The following is a 17,142-nucleotide window of genomic DNA, read 5'->3' as shown; positions in this document are numbered from 1 at the left end:
TCTCATTATTTAAATTATATGGCTTTCTCATGGATCTGTTGGACATGCTTAACTTTAAATCACCATGTGAAGATTTCTGAGCACTGTGAGAGACTAAAGATGTTTAGTATATGCAATGAAAAGATATGCAAAAATTGTTCATATATTATAAGTGTTCTGGCCCATATAGCTCTATGGCCCAGCTCTATGTTGGAAGGTCTGGCAGTTATTGGGTTAAACGCTAGGTATGTGGATGGGTCAGTGGGAGGAGTTCCAAAGGTCTTTGGGAGACTTCCTGGACACAAGCCACATGGGAATCTCTTTGTCTATAAGAAGCATGGGCCATGGAAGGTCTCCCTATAAACATAAAGATGGTATAAAGAGCAATATCTTCTTACCTAAAGGAAAGATCTAAAAGATGAACAAACATGTATTCCCAGCAGCACCAATCTCAACGTGAACGCAAGTAATCTTTCTCATTAAAATATATTTGTTTATTATAAGATCGTTTCTTTTGAGTTAACTATCTGACTGGATTTGAAATATAACACTTTTAAATTTGGGTCAGAATAGGAAGAAGATATTCTCATAATTTGTGCTATCTTTTGAAAGCAAATAGTAAATTGGCAAAGATTAATTCTTCTCTCAAAGCTGCAACAGTTTGAAGAAAGAGAATCAAATTGGTTAGCCCTTTCTCTACATTAACCTTCAAGGAAGTAAAGATTCTCTTGATGCTTGTAAAAGCCTGCAAAGCAAAGCCAGCGTGTCTGTGTAAAAGACAGCTTTCAAGGAGTGATTCAAAAGTTTTGTTATGCTAATTCGCTTGCTAGCTAACCTCCAAGTTGAAAGTGCCTTGTATCTGATTCAAAATTACTTTGGACCTGTTCTCAAATTAATGTTTATAGCGGGGAGAAAGAAAAACAAAATCTACACTTTGTTCCTTGCATGAAAAGTTTGAATTCTAACACCAAAAGGAGCTTGGGCTTTTCCCCCTCCCCTCTTTGCCAGTGAATCACGCAGCCTGAAACAAAGAACTGTTTAATGACTGCCTCTAAAGTTCAGACAAAAGCAAGGTTTATTGCCTTTCAATAAACTCATCTGTTGCCATAGTGACAGCCCTAGGTATGCTCGGAATTTCAGCCAATGTTATAAGGAGGAATCATCGCAGAAGCACCCCCTGGTGGTCATGCAATTTTTTTTCTAGCTGAGTCACAACAGCCACAATTAATTCAGCACACAACAGAGCAAATCTGTTAGTTAAAGTGCAAGCTACTTAAAGTTATCCCAAGCTACCAACACCCCCCAGAGGGCACAGAGTGATCTTACCAGAAGCATTCACTCACTCACCCAAGCTGAGCACTAAGCTGTTCCAGCTTGAGGGAACTTAGGCAGAAGAAATCAAAGCCAAGTCTCTTTGCTTATTATCACAGCTGATGACCCGGAGTTCCAGCCTGCAACTGACCAGGTGGGAGTTTGTACCTCTACATTCTCTCAGTGGCTCACTAGCAGTAACGTGGTAATAGGAAGAATTTGGCTAGCTTTTTAACACCCCCTAGAGGGCACAGAGTGAACTTACCAAAAGTACTCACTCACTCACTCAAGCTGAAGGCTAAGCTATCCCAGCTTGAGAGACAGGAAGCAAGAGCCAATTGCCTTCGCCTATTATCACAGCTGATGACCTGGAGTTCCAGCCTGCAACTGACCAGGTGGGAGTTTGTACCTCTACATTCTCTCAGTGGCTCATTAGCAGTAACGTGGCAATAGGAAGAATTTGGCTAGCCTTTCTCCAGACGCCCCCTAGTGGTTAAAGGAAGCTCTACACACAAGCCTTTAACCGCACCCAGAGAAGCCCCTCTAGTGGACAAAGGGTGAACCTCGAAGCCAGAGCACCCTGGTAGCTGACCCACAGCAAGTGACCCCTAGTGGTGAAGGGGTGAACTGCACTGAAGTACCCACAAACACAGGAGAACACACCCAGTGGCATCTCCATCCACAGACAGCACCTCAGAAGCTGATCTACAAGTAGCGACCCATAGTGGTCAAAGAGAGAAGTTCTTCAAATTCTCTTCAAAATAGCTGAGAAGGACACTAAACCTATCCTAGCCATAACTCAGCATCCTACTGGTCTAGCAGAAGGGGTTCAACCTATCAGCCTAGTTGAGATACATCAACCAGCCCACAGACGCCATGCATTCACATCTGATGGAGAAATGGCACATCATCCACAGACGCCATGAACGAAGCTGGGAGAGATTATACCAACTCTACCATGGACAGAAGGAGGAACTCTCCCCAGAACGGGCACACGCAGTGGAAGGATATAAGGAAGACGCCTACGTCCAATGGATGGACTCTGAACGGCAACTCAAGGACATTCAAGAACAATTAAGAGACTCAAGAATCGATAGCAAGATGCACAACCTCAAGGTACTAAACAAGGAACGCAAGAAGTTTCTAGAGAGCTCACAGGGTTCCCCACAGCCCAAGCCTCGCCAGGAAAGCAGACTGGTCGACAGGGCCGAGTCCAAAGTCTCCCGCTATTCATATGCACCATCCCAATGGTCGCACACAGATCCATCCCACGTGTCTGAAACAGCCTCATCTTTTCGCCACATATCCAAGACACATTCCAGCATGTCCCAACAACCGCACGTCACAGGACCCTCACGCCATTCAAAGGCATCTTCTCGCCAGAGCCATGCATCTCGAGCCTCAGCAGCAGAGAGCATCGCCGCCCGTCTCAGGGAAGCACGGATCAATACCGCAATGGCTAACGTTGCTGCACAAGTAGCAGTAGACGACAAGCTACATAGAGAAGACTTGGCCAAAGCTCAGGCCAACTTTGAGATTTTCCAGCGACAACAGAAAGCAAAAGAGGCAGCCGCAATAGAAGCGATCCTGCAGAGAGAGTTAGAAGATGCCATGTCAACGCCCAATTTGGAAAGTCTAGGAAGGGAAAATTCTCACAGCCGTGTACAGGCCTATGTGGACAACCAAAGCGCATTCCAGAATGCACAGATGAGAGCACCACAGCCAGCCACAAGCCCCCCAAGACCGAGTAGACGAACAGAGGAATCTCAACGACCTGATTCGCTGGTCAACCTCAGAGTTGATGTCACGACACCTAGGTTACGAGATCCTCCCGCCGTTGCTGCCACATTGAACCTGATGGAATTACCAGCAATGGCAACAACTGCACAGCGGGGAGTGCCACAAGATCTTTCCACTGTTATTACCCCATTGAACCCCATAAAACCACACCTACAACACTGCACGCTTGTGACAACCAAACCTGTTTTGGTAGCAACAGTGTTTCAACCGCGCCTAGAACAACACTGCATGCTTGTGACAACCAAACCTGTTTTGGTAGCAACAGTGCTCCAACCGCACCTAGAGCATCGCACGTTTGTAACAACCAAACCTGTTTTGGAAGCAACCGTGTTCCAGACAAGCAAGACTTACTACAATTTAGCTTTGTCCATAAAGGACAAACAAGACAAACAACGCCCCCAAGACTGGGAGTCATGGAGCGTACTCCCAAAATGTCTCCAAAGCATGCAAGTGCAGCACACGTATGTCTCCAGCTCACCTGCCCCAGTGCAGAAGAAAGAGTTGTACGCTTCCTTAGATGTGTCTACGAAGGTGTCTGCAGCCTTAAGATACGTCTCACTCTACAGCGGGGAGAGCCACACTTACGTTATCTTGTTTGTGATCATAAGATGCATCAGAGTCTACAGCGGGGAGTGCTGCAGTCTTGCTGTCTTCTTTGGAAAAGCAAGACTAACAATGCAACAAGGCCACACCGTACCAAGGTTACAGCTATATGGCACCACTTTGGCTGTAAAGCTGACCAACTTGACAGCAAAGACGTTGTGCCTTGAACTACAGTCCACCACCTTCTACGCAGACAGCAAGGTGATGTCAAGCTACATCTGCAAACAAAGTGGACACTTCTACATCCATGTAAGCAACAGAGAGAAAAGGATTGAATCATCCTTAAACCCTGAACAATGGCAACATGTGCCAACAAATAAGAACTTTGTTAACCAAGTAAAGTGGCCCAACCTTGCCACGCAGATAACAGAACTGATCTGGCTAGAAAGTCTTCAGCTCTTGGCCTGTCCAAATAGACAGATGCTACATAGACCAAAACGTTATGCACTTCCAGCTTCAGATCAAAGTGCCAACCTTCAACCTCAGACACCCGGTAAACGTCAACCAATCCGCTTCAAAACCCTGTCTAAGCGCAGACAACTGAAGTTAGGCATAGTTTTGATCATCTTGATCACTTGTCTCAGCACCCCAAGAATTAGCCTTGTAGAAGCCTGCAAAGACTTACTGCCTTTCATGGACTCCATGTCATTAAATACACTGACACCCACACATGAAGTCCTCACCCTGACAACAACAGTAGCAGCCCTCTTCAGTACTCCACCGGTGGCTCCAGACCCTTCGGTTCTTGAGTATCCTGAGTCTTCTGCTCAAGCTGCTGTTCCTGACCCTTCAGTTCCAGCTGTTGTTCCTGATTCTTCAGCTCCGGCTGTTCCTGAGTTTCCAGATGTTCCTGATCCTGAGTTTCCAGCTCCGGCTGTTCCTGAGTTTCCAGATGTTCCTAATCCTGAGTTTCCAGCTCCAGCTGTTCCTGAGTTTCCTGATGTTCCTGATCTTGATTCTTCAGCCCCAGCTGTTCCTGAGTTTCCAGATCCAGCTGTTTATGTCTTTCCAGGTTTTTCAGTTCCTGAGTATCCTGTGCATCCAGTTCCCCTCATTCCTGAGAAGCTTGGGTTCCAGTTTTTTCTCTTCCAGATTTGGTTCCAGCTTCCTTCACAGGAAGAAGAAGACCTTGTCTCACTGGGAGACAAGACTGCATACCAGAACTATTGGCCCAAGGGACTTGCGCACTGGGCCCACCCACTTGATGAACTAGTTTGCCCAGCTGAGATCCAGATCGTGAAGCCACGTGAGTCAGGTTGTGACTCAAAGACACTTGTACCAGGCTGATCACCGATTTGGTCCATCGCTGATGAAGACTGAACCAGAAGATTAAACCTCAAATTATGTATTGTCTTATGCATTGTTTGATGTAACACTTGCCTTTTTCATAATTGTGCATGTTTTATGTTTACCTTATAGTTATGCATGTTTGATACCAAGTTTTTACCTATTTAGTCACAAGTTAACCACAATGAGTATTGCATGCCTTGATGCTATGTTTTTACTATTTTAGTAGTGGAAATATAAATTTCCAAGCGGGGAGTGTTCTGGCCCATATAGCTCTATGGCCCATATAGCTCTATGGCCCATCTCTATGTTGGAAGGTCTGGCAGTTATTGGGTTAAACGCTAGGTATGTGGATGGGTCAGTGGGAGGAGTTCCAAAGGTCTTTGGGAGACTTCCTGGACACAAGCCACATGGGAATCTCTTTGTCTGTAAGAAGCATGGGCCATGGAAGATCTCCCTATAAACATAAAGATGGTATAAAGAGCAATATCTTCTTACCTAAAGGAAAGATCTAAAAGATGAACAAACATGTATTCCCAGCAGCACCAATCTCAACGTGAACGCAAGTAATCTTTCTCATTAAAATATATTTGTTTATTATAAGATCGTTTCTTTTGAGTTAACTATCTGACTGGATTTGAAATATAACACTTTTAAATTTGGGTCAGAATAATAAGTATTTACCAAATTATGCATTTTTTCATAAATAAGCTTAAAACAACTTGATTTTCTTTAAACTATCCAAAATGGGACAAAATGTATCTGGCAATATTCCTTCTATATCCCAGCACTATTTTCCATTTATTTATTATTTTAATTTTTTATAGGTCAAAAAAGATTGCAAATCTCTTAAAGAAAAAAACTGATATAAATAATAGAAATGATAACTTAGAAGAAATAGTAATAACAATATAAGCCAGCACTGAAATAACCTATAAACTGACCTCTCCCCCCAGCAAGAAGAATTAAAAGACAAAATTATGGCAAATGAACAATTACAAGTAGAAAGATAAAGACTTCCAGTATTGAAAGTAATACTCCAAAAAGACCTGGCACCTATAATGAAGGCTGTGAATAAAGCACTTGCAAGGATTAAAATAACAACCCAGACTTAACAATTATTGATAGGAAAGACAAAAACATCTGTATAAGAGTACTTGGAGACAGCAGAACAGAGAGAAAGACCTGGAGAAAATACAAAGAACAGCAAATAGAAGTACAACTGTGGCAAAAGCAAGCAAAGATAGTACCAATTATAATAGGTGCTTTGGGTACAATCCCAAAATATATGGAGCACCACTTGAACACTATTCACAGTGAAAAAAATCCCTATCAGTCAATTGCAAAAAGCAACTTTACTTGGAATAGCTTACATCTTGCTACAGTACCATTAACTCATCTACTTTTGCCCATCACAGGTCCTTGGGAAGGACTCGATAGGTGGATAAAAATGCCAAATCCAGTCTAAACTTCTGACTGATTGTGCGACAAACCATAACAACAATAAAAACAACAACAACAAAGCAACCTTTTGTGATGATTATCAAATACCTTTTCTGAAATCCTATTTTAATTAAAAAGATTAAATAATATCAACCATCAATTTGGTCTTGGTGGCAACCATATGTGCCTACAATATATATTCTCATTCTACTCTTCTACTCAAATATAAGAGCTATTAATGGAACTTTGCAAATTGTATTCCTGTCCATAAACTTCAGTAATATTAATGCAAATTTTGAATCTTAATTGTATTTTAATAAAATTCTGTGTTAAGGTTACATTAGTGTTTTCTTCTCAAAAATGTTTTGAGGAACTGCCTTGTATATATCTACCATGTATTTTAATTAGCACAGAATTTGATTTCTCAATGAAAGATACAATTGCACAAGGAAAATTTCCTGTGGTTCTATACACAATTTATCTGCCAATTCTTTTTAAATATTTTTACTAAATTAGAAAAAGGATAACATACAACTCATATAATAGGAAAAAAGGGAAGAGGATAAAAAGGTGAAATTAAAAAGTGACAAAAAATACACAAAACAAATAAGAAAGATGATCTCCAACCTTTTCCAGTACAGAAAAATAATAAAATACAGCCTCTTTCTAGGTTTAGATGAATAACATTAATACATAACAGCCTTTAAAATGTTAATAATCAACATTAAAAAATCATATATTCTTACTTGAAGTTTAATCTAACATATAACCTATTAACTATAAAAATCATAACTATATGTTTAACAAATTTAATCCTCAAATCCCAAATTCAAAAGTTAATTTTTCTCCTTTTTCTGTAGGATATCTAACAGTAATCTCTAAACCACAAGCCTCACTATCCTGGTGCTTGGAGGCTGTGTGCATCTGGTTTGGGAACAGCAGGTTTTAGCTGAACCCTAAAAAGATTGAGTGGCTCTCGGTTTGGGGGGCACTCTAGATCTAGGATGTTACCATCTTCGGTACTGGTTGGGGTGGTTCTGCCCCAGACAGATCTGGTGTGCAATCTGAGGATCCTTGATTGGTTTGCTTTAACTTAATTTAATTTGATTATTTTTTCTTTTTGTTTTTTTTTTCTGAATTGGTCCATCTGAACATTTACAATATTGTTAGAAATACTAGGATAAGTTTTGGTTTTGTTTTGTTTTGTTATTGCATGCATGCTTCTAAAAAAATCTGCACATTGCAAAATAGGTTTGTGCATTCAGATCTCTCTGCTTAGTGACTCAGTTCTCTTAAATTTATCCAAGATTATCAAGGTTATTCAGCTTTTTGAAGATTCTCTTTTTCTGTAGCATACAACTATTTGTATTTTTTTCTCATACTTTTCTATAATTCCTGATCCATGAAGGTACAGTGCAACTGTTAGTGCTTCTTCAAATGTTCACAAAATAAAAAGAATGCTAATTTCTTCTACTCAAAGTTCCTGGGACCAAAAGCAGTAGGAGCTTTGACACATTGAGATAAGCCTGACTCGTTCCAATTATCTTTATGATTGTGGACACAACTATTCAAATCCCTGTGTAAAAACAAGAACGATTAACTAGCAAATAAGAGACTAACTTGAATACACACAGGCTAAATTACAAATACAAGATCAAATTCACAAAAATCTGATAGATCTCTTCTAAATTTAGTAGCTGAAACCTCAATCAATAAATACAAAAAGAGCCAGAAAAATATAAACAGCACTAATTTAACAGGATTAAAGAGCAACATGCACATTTCTAATGAGAAAGCAGACATCTTGTAATACCCACTCCACGATACGTTGCTAAGCAACAAGATATAAAAAGATGTGCAACAGTGGTAATTTCTTCCATATATGAAAAGAGCACCTTACAAAGCATTTATAATGCATTCCTCCAGAACAAAAATCCATAGAGACTACTTAAATTTCTATTTTTTATAATACAGATTGTTAAACAATTATGTGTTTTGTTTTTGTTTTAACTAATAGAGCAAAACTCTGATATTTATTTAATCATTAAATAAGAATTCTGTAGAAACAACGGCAGCAACAACAAATGAAGTGCCAACCACTTTTCCAATAAATCTTATAAAGAATTAAGCTTCTTAATTAAAACATTTTTATAAATGGTAAATATAATTTGATCCAGTGATAAATATGTATAGAATAACTAATGACTGAAAAGAAAAAAAGAGGAAAAGAATTTTAAGAAGCAACTAATATACAGAAGTGGAAAGTGCTACTCTTTGGGAATAAATCTTATTTTGTCATGAGAGTTTTTTTCTATAACAGGGAAAAGTAAATTATATTCAATGCAGATCAAGGTGTTGTTACAGCCATCTAGAATGGCTGTCAATTAGAATCAGCACAGAAAGGTAGCAGAATTTTTTGCCAGTTTAGTTAGAAAAGATATTCTGCAGCCAAAATATCAAGTCTAGGAGATGTTCAAAAGATCAAGAAATCATTTTATTTTATTTTATTATTTTATTGATCATCCATCTTACTCAGTGGTTGGATTCAAATATGTGAACAACCGGTTCTCTGTATGGATGCCACTTCCAGAAGTCCATTCTGGACTTTTTTTTTTTTTTTAAATAGCTACCGGTTCTGCCGAAGTGGTGCAAACGGCTGAATCCCATCACTGATCTTACCACAGGGTAACCCTGGATGGCTTGCAGTCATAAAAATCTGTCTATCTGTATCTATCTATCTATATTAAACATAAATAAGGTAAAACCAACCATTAAAATCTAAAATCATGTTGGGTATTTAGAACCAGTGAAACCAGGAAAAAAAAATCTAAACTAAATCTTATTTGTCTAAGGGTGTACTTCTTGCAGACTCCAAGTTGATGCACGTTCTATACAAAGTGATCTCCAAGTGTCTAGACCCTTACTCTACAGCTCTTACACTTTTTTCTCTCAGGAACACTTCTCACTTTTAAAAGTTATGGAGAGATTTTGTTTGGGTTATATTTATTAATATTTTAATACTGTATTATTTTTCAACATAGGCTGGAAAACATTTTTGGTTTTAGGCACCCTTAATAGGTCTTTTGAAAACCCCAGGGATTCTAGAACCACATTTTAAGAAACTGTTCTAAACAGTACCAGGAGGCAATTATTATATGACGCATAGCTTCATGACTAGCACTAAACCATTACTTGTTTTAATTCATATTTACAGATGAAGCCATAATGCCCTAGTTTTAAATAACACAATAAAACATGATTTACGAATAATTGCTAGATTAATATACCACACCAATCTAAAATGTAAAAAAAACCCTATATTTTGGCTTAGTAATATATGTGAATCAGCTCAATGTTAAAGAGCAAAATCCCATTAACTATCTCAATTTGGCTATCTTATCTGGAGACTTTTTAAAAGGTATTTTTAAAATACTATCTGCAAATTGGAGTGCACTATTAAAGTGTATAGTACATTCTTTAACTCAGGTTCATTGGAACATTTGTTTCTTATTCAAGAACATTACATACATACATACATACATACGTACATACATACACACATACACACACACATACATGCAAAAAAGCACTAATATTGTTACTAACATTGTACTGACATGTTAAATAATTTCCTAGAGAAACTGTAATTGGCTAAGGATGGCAAGTAAATAATTTTACATATCCCATTATAAAATGTTTTTATGACAATAAAAAATATTAGGCTAATGGATAGCAAAAGCACTATAAGTAGTTCTCAGTTAATGACCAGAATTCGGACTGGAAAGTGTGACATCACATGACAAATTCTGGCATTTCCACTTGTCATCATTAAGCAAATCATCATGGGACATTAAGTAAGGATATCATTTGGTTGGCATTTGCAACCTTCTGCTGATTTCCTCTTTGCTTTGCTTGTAGGAAGCCCACAAAGAACACTGCAAATGATGACCACATGACTGGGATGCTGTGACATCATAACTGTGAATCAAGCAAAAGTACTAGAACCAGTGTAGGAGATGACTAGGCTGAGCCCAAGGGCGGGGCCAAATACATTAATAGCAGTTGTTAAATGAAGATCAACTGTATTATTCATTGCTTCATCAATGAATAAAAATAAAATATTTCCAAAAATTATGAAAGGACGTTCTCTTCATCCATGTTGTGATTTGTAATGGATTGTGGGAATGACCTTGGGGAAAGGAAGAAAAAGGTGCTGTCTAGGAAACAATCAGAAAAGATTAGCAGGAGCCCACAGTGGTTTATAGGTAGAAAAAGAAACTTAGAAAGGATTTTAAAATGGAACAAGCAGTTAAAAGTGGCAATGGAAAGTTTTTCATTTTCAGGCTTGTACGATTCTATTAATGTAGCTTTAAAATAAAATAAATTTAACTAATTTAGATGTGTTTTCTGTCTGGTTTATCTGGGAAGCCTCACAGATTAACAGTTTAACAAATCTGTATATGATAATAGAAATAACATGAAATAGGGACATTTTCAATGTTACTACTTCTTAAAACGATTGTTTTAGATTGCCAGTAATTTATTTATTAGACAGAATGATGAAATAACCTAGGCAGCTAGTTACACAAAGACAAATAAAAGATGAGATACATTGTTATGTATTGAAAAATATAAAAATATGTAAATGCATAAAGGCAAGTGAAGTGTGATATAGCCTAATTGCTTAACTCAAATCCCAATCCATGCATTCATTTAAGCTCTTTTTAATAGGAATAAGAATTATAATCAGCCTACTTTCAGGTTCACATCTAAATATACTTTCTATATGATTTCATATTTTATTTAGTTAGTTAAAAAGAACCTTTAATTGTAACATGTATTGATTTTTTCTTCAAAAACATAGATAAATATTTATGTTTTAATACAGTATTTTAGCAAGTGAGAAAATCATGTTATTATTAATACATTCTTGGATGATTCTATATTTCGATTCTCTTACTCAATCATTGGTAATTATGTCTTTTCACAATTAATTATTTCATTTCCTGCAGCATAAACATTTTATTCATTAAATGTCAGAATGAAAGCCCTGACCTCCCAAAAAGTAATCAGGGAATGAAAGGTAGATATTAGATGCTTAATTTTTTGTTTTAACACATTTTATTAGTTTTTTAATTTCTTAAGAAAAAGTACTCAAAACCCACCATGGTGTTTGGGTGGTCAAACATTCAAAAGTAAAGATATATATAAACAGCTCAGCACAATACATTTTGCTATCCCCTCTCTATTTCCCTCGAATAACATAATACATTTAAAATATTTCATTTCTAATTTAAATTTCTATAATTACTCAACCTGTTTTATAACTTTATCAGTTTACAATTACCATAGTTTAGCTTTAAAACAACAAATTATCAATTCTAATTCTTAATCTCTCACAACCCTCATTTTATCACCAATCTCATTTGTTACTTCTTCCACAACACAGTAAATATCCTAATAGCAATAAAGTATTAATTAACCATATACATATAAAATCCCACAATCAATTCATCTCTTTAAAATAACAAAATAATATTAAACCTTAAGTCATTCAAGTTCATTAAACAGAATTCAAATTTTCTCCAATTACTTATCCTGTCTTATCACGTCTTTGTTGTCATACAAAAAGGTCATCTTATTAATTTAAAACACTCCATTGATTATTGAAACCATCCAATCTAAATAGTCATCATTTTTTCAATTCCAATACATAATGATTTTCATCAAATTGAGTCTATTATTCAGTACATGAATACACAAATCCAGTACATTCTTAATCTGTTTAAAATATCTATCAGCCTTTATCCTTAAAACAGTCCGTAAATCCAGCGTTGTTTTTTATTCCATTATACCATTTTAAATTTCTCTTTTCAATCTAATTTTGGCTTTTTTCCTATGCCAGATAGGTTTCCATAAAGATGCTTCCCTTTCAGCCGGTAGATCTATTTTTGTTGCTCGCAGTAAGCTTTGAAAGAATAAGAGTCCCATCCTCTGTGTCAGGTGTCTCTCCTCCTTAAAATATTGTTGCTTTGTAGTTTCAAATCTCAGTCTTTGCTTCTTCTGTTCCTCAAAGTTACAAATGAGAGATTTGTAAGGTATGATGAGTTCCTCTTTTATCTCTGTTAATTCCTCTTCTGGTGTGTTTTGATTTGTCAAATAGTCAGATGTAGTCTGAGCATCCGTTTGAATGTTTGACGTGAAATTTCTGGATTTTAGTTCTGTAATAGGTTCTTTCAATATGGCACAAATTTCTGCAGTGGCCTCATATATTTTTTCCAGTATAAGATTATAGTTTAGTTGTGAATGCGATTCCTCCATTTTAATAGTAAGTAGAAAAAATCTTTTTCTCTTTTTCTTTTTTGTGGGGACTGTATTTGATAAAGATTAGTCAGTGTCCACCCCAACAGTTCCCAACAGCTTATCTTTTTTCAAGAATAATTTGAAGGTCAAAACTTTTCAAACAATAACCAGAAATTACAATGTTAAATTTTCGCTACTAGATGTCCTCAGTACGCTTTTAAAAAGGTCTTTTCCAGTCTTTAAAAGTATAGTCTGAAAGAAGAAATAATCTTCCAACACCAGATGATAGTACAATTCTTAGAAAAAAGGAGAGAGAATTTTCTGTATCCCAAAAAGTATGAAAATAAAATATAGTCTTTAAAAAAAATGCCTTCTTTCCCAAACACGTAAAAGCTGCCTTCTCAAGCCAGGGAAATAATTCTAACAAGGCTCTTACAGGTTCCAAAAGCAAAATAAAATACAGAAAGTGACAAGAAAAAGTCTCATCCGGATTCACCACGGGGGGTTCTTACAGCTTAGATGTTCTTTGACTTGCGGTTTGAAGCAGCAGGGTGATTGGCCATTTTACTGGCCGGTTTTCTTCTCTGTCGGCCCTCAGAGATCACCTGGACAGCTGGCTCCTCCACAGCCGAGCTGAAGCCTCTACGACGGAAGTTGCACCCTCCAGGGCAACTTTCAACCCATATAAGGGTCAACCAGCGGAGGGAAAGCTAGCCGACGAGATGAGTCTCCCTGTGCAACTAGGAGTGCCGTGAACCGGAACCGGAAGTCAGATGCTTAAATTTTTCTTAAGTGCTCAATATTCTATAACATCTTAGAAAATTAAAGTACTACTCGACATACAGCATATGTCAATTCCTATGTTTATAAAACTTTTTCTATGAAAGATAAGAGCTGTCAAGTTATTCATACACAAAATCACAAAAGATTTGTATTGTAATATATTCTGAAAATACTGGATTAACTAAAACAGCAATAAAGCAGCTAAGAATTTTACATTCATTGTTCCATATCAGAATCCTTTTTCATTGTAACATTGTTATGTATAGACGTGTTTATTTTTGAGTTGAGATATAATTTATTATGTTTTAAAAATACTATTTACTTGCTCTAGGAAGCAGAACTAAACTTCCTATGCATTTCTTTTGAAAAGTCAGACAACTTTTAACTGAACTTACTAATCATTTCAGACAGTAGCAAAAAAACTTCAGTTCACTACATCCTCTCTTGAGTGGCATATTTGTAATTTTCTCAGTCTTGTGATAGATTTATTTATATTTTATAAGATTATAATTTTCTGAAATAAAAGTGACATATCCAGAATATTTTAATATTTATTCCAATGAAATTTTGGAGAGCAAAATAGAATAAAATAAAGGAAGCAAAATTATATTGCTGCCTTTGAATTGTGCGAATTCAACTTTTTTTCAACTTTTTTTTTCACTGATAAAGGTTTTCTATAATTGGAATTAATTTATCATGAATGAAGAACAAACCTGTAAGATTCTACTTTTATAAGTTTTTCCTTTTGCTACCATTTTTTCCCCATTACATTTCTGAATGTATGTGTCTTTTTAAAATATACAATGTTTTTTATCTGTGGTTTACTTCTTCACAGACTGTGTGCGTACATAAATTGTGCATTATATAAGTAGTCTATTTTTACTTTAGGGATAAACTGCAGATGAATGCAGAGATAAACTGCACTAATTTTATTGAAAAATGCCTATTTAAGTGCATAATGTTGTACATGTTCTGGTTCAACTGGCCATACGTATCATGGTGAGAGTGAAACATATTCATTCTAATTTGAATTTGAATGTAGTTTGAAACTAGCAGATCTTCCCAAATTCTTAGTGCTGTAAAGCACTGTGGAGTGGTATATAAATTGAAGTGCTATTGCTATTTAAGTCAAATATTTTTTTTTAGGAACACAAACCTTCTGCTTAGTCCATACACACTATCATGCTAATATTGCTAATAAAGTTGTACATGTTCCAGCAGACAGGAAATTCAATAATAACTTTATTTAAAGAACAGATAATCTACTCTGTTCAAGAGTTTGCCACTTTAGATAAGTTTGAAGGTATGTAATAACAAGCTCCATAATCTCTCCAATTTTAAAATTATTAAAATATAAGAAAGAAATTAGTATTGGGAAAGTTTTGGTAGTTCAAATGATCATTTCTTTATTTATAAATTATATGAGATGACTACAATGAATGAAACTTTATTATTAAATGTAACTCATTAAAGACTGAACAGGCAGTAGAAATGAGTAAATGTCTTAATTTTAATTTTGCATAGTTTCTCATTTCATTCTTTTCATATTGTTTGTATATCAATTTCCAATGTTAATACAGGGCCTAGAAGGGGCGTTGTCTTACCTGAATGCCTTTTCTCAGCATGAGGAATGTAGAATCCACGCATGGGTATTAGAAGTCCTCTAGCCCAATCAGACCAAAGAATCAAAGTTGCCACGCCCCTGCTGGGCCGGACCATGCCCCAGTTTCGAAAAGGGCAAAGCCAATGATTGTGTGACATGTTGGCTCCCAGACTGCTGATATTGACCTGACTGCGAAATTTAAAGGGAGGAAGTGGATTCTACATTCCTCATGCTGAGAAAAGGTGTTCAGGTAAGACAACGCCCCTTCTCCAGCTTGGAAGGAATGTAGAATCCACGCATGGGACATACCAAAGCCATATGACCCCATGGGTGAGACGCAGACCGGTCAAGTGTCGACGCCGGAATGGATCACCTATTATAAGACCTGGCGGCCGAAAGAGGCCTCTGCAGAAGCAAAGTTGTTGAGCTTATAATGACAGATGAAAGGGGAAGGCGATGACCACGTCACTGCCCTACAGATGTCAACTATAGAAGCTTGAGTTTGCCACGCAGCAGACATGGAAGCACTGCGTGTGGAATGAGCCGTCAGACGGCCTGGAATTGGCAAGGAACAAACCCGGTACGCCTCTGTAATGCATACTGGGCAATAGTAGAAGAAGAAACCTTCTGACCTTTGGACCACATACGAAAGTAGACAAAAAGAGTCTCAGACCTACAAAAAGAAGCAGTCCTCTCAAGGTAAAATCGTAGTGCCCAGCGCACATCCAGGGAACGCCACCGCCGCTCCAGGACGTGCAAGGGTTTTGGACAAAAGTCCGGCAACATGATCTCTTGTGCTCGATGAAACAGTGTATTTACCTTGGGGATGAACAAGGGGTCCAATCGGAGCACCACCATCATGGTGAAAGGTACACAAGTCTTCCCTAACGGAAAGAGCTGTCAGTTCCGACACATGCCTTGCCGATGTGATTGCAACCAAGAAGGCCACCTTATTAGACAAGAAACGAAGATCACAAGATCTTATGGGTTCGAAGGGGGATCCTATAAGAGCCCGTAAAACCTGAGGTAACTCTCAGGTGGGATAATGATGGACCATAGGAGGCTTGCTGTTTGCAAACCCCTTGATAAAGGATCGGACTCTAGGGTGATGAGACAATGGAACAGAATCAGAACAGGTGAACACCGTGGAGATTGCCGCCACTTGCCTGCAGATAGTGCTGGGTGCTAAGCCCATATCCATGCCGTCCATAAGATACTCTAGTATCCTCGGAACAGTGACAGAAGAAGTTGGCAAATTCTTTTGGTCACATCAGTGGCAGAAGTTTCTCCAGGTGGCATCATAAATCCTATTTGTCACCGACCATCTCGAAGCCTGAATCATTGATATTACCCTGGGGGAGTAAGATCCCCATGTCAGGAACTGGCGTTCAGATGCCAGGCGGCTAATTGGAGCCACTGCGGGTCTGGATGTCATATGGCTCCTTGTGTCAAGATTATCCGCTCTGGAGGAATTCTCCACAGAGGAGCTATGGTGAGGTTCACGAGATCCGCGAACCATGGTTGCCTCGGCCAGTGAGGGGCCACAAATATCAGCTCCGCTTGCTCCTACAACAGCTTTCTGATGATGGCCAGAATCAACGGGAAAGGTGGGAAAGCATACAGTAGTCCCTCCGGCCAAGGACTGTGAAGGGCATTCGTCCCTTCCGCCCCTTGAGACGGAAACCGAGAGAGAAACCGGGGAAGTTGGGCGTTCGCTGGAGAAGCGAAGAGGTCGACCAGGGGTAGACCGAACCGATGCGTGATCTCCCAGAAGAGGCGGGGATGCAGGCTCCACTCTGAATGATTTACAGTGGAGCGACTCAGGTAATCTGCCTGCTGATTCGCCTCCCCTGAAATGTGCTTCGCCTTCAGGGACAAAAGGTTCCGCTCTACTCATGATCCCAGTAACTGAGCCTTGGACATCACCGCCCGAGATCGAGTTCCGCCCTGTCTGTTTACATGGGCCTTTGCTGCCACATTGTCCATCAGGACCAACACGTGAAACCCGCAATCGTTTTGTGGAAGGAGCG

General features: G+C 38.1%; 1 protein-coding gene across 1 annotated transcript in view; it reads right to left on the bottom strand.

Annotated features, from left to right (window-relative positions):
* Positions 1-17,142, bottom strand: part of LOC120306773 (AF4/FMR2 family member 3-like) — a 251,296-nt gene that overhangs the window by 233,474 nt on the left and 680 nt on the right. The window lies entirely within an intron of this gene.

The sequence above is a fragment of the Crotalus tigris genome, unplaced genomic scaffold (assembly GCF_016545835.1).
Source record: "Crotalus tigris isolate CLP2741 ecotype Arizona unplaced genomic scaffold, ASM1654583v1 scf7180000017753.6788120, whole genome shotgun sequence".
NCBI classification, from domain to species: domain Eukaryota; kingdom Metazoa; phylum Chordata; class Lepidosauria; order Squamata; family Viperidae; genus Crotalus; species Crotalus tigris.
Note: the sequence above shows the minus strand (reverse complement) of the source record. Positions and strands in the feature narration are given on the sequence as shown.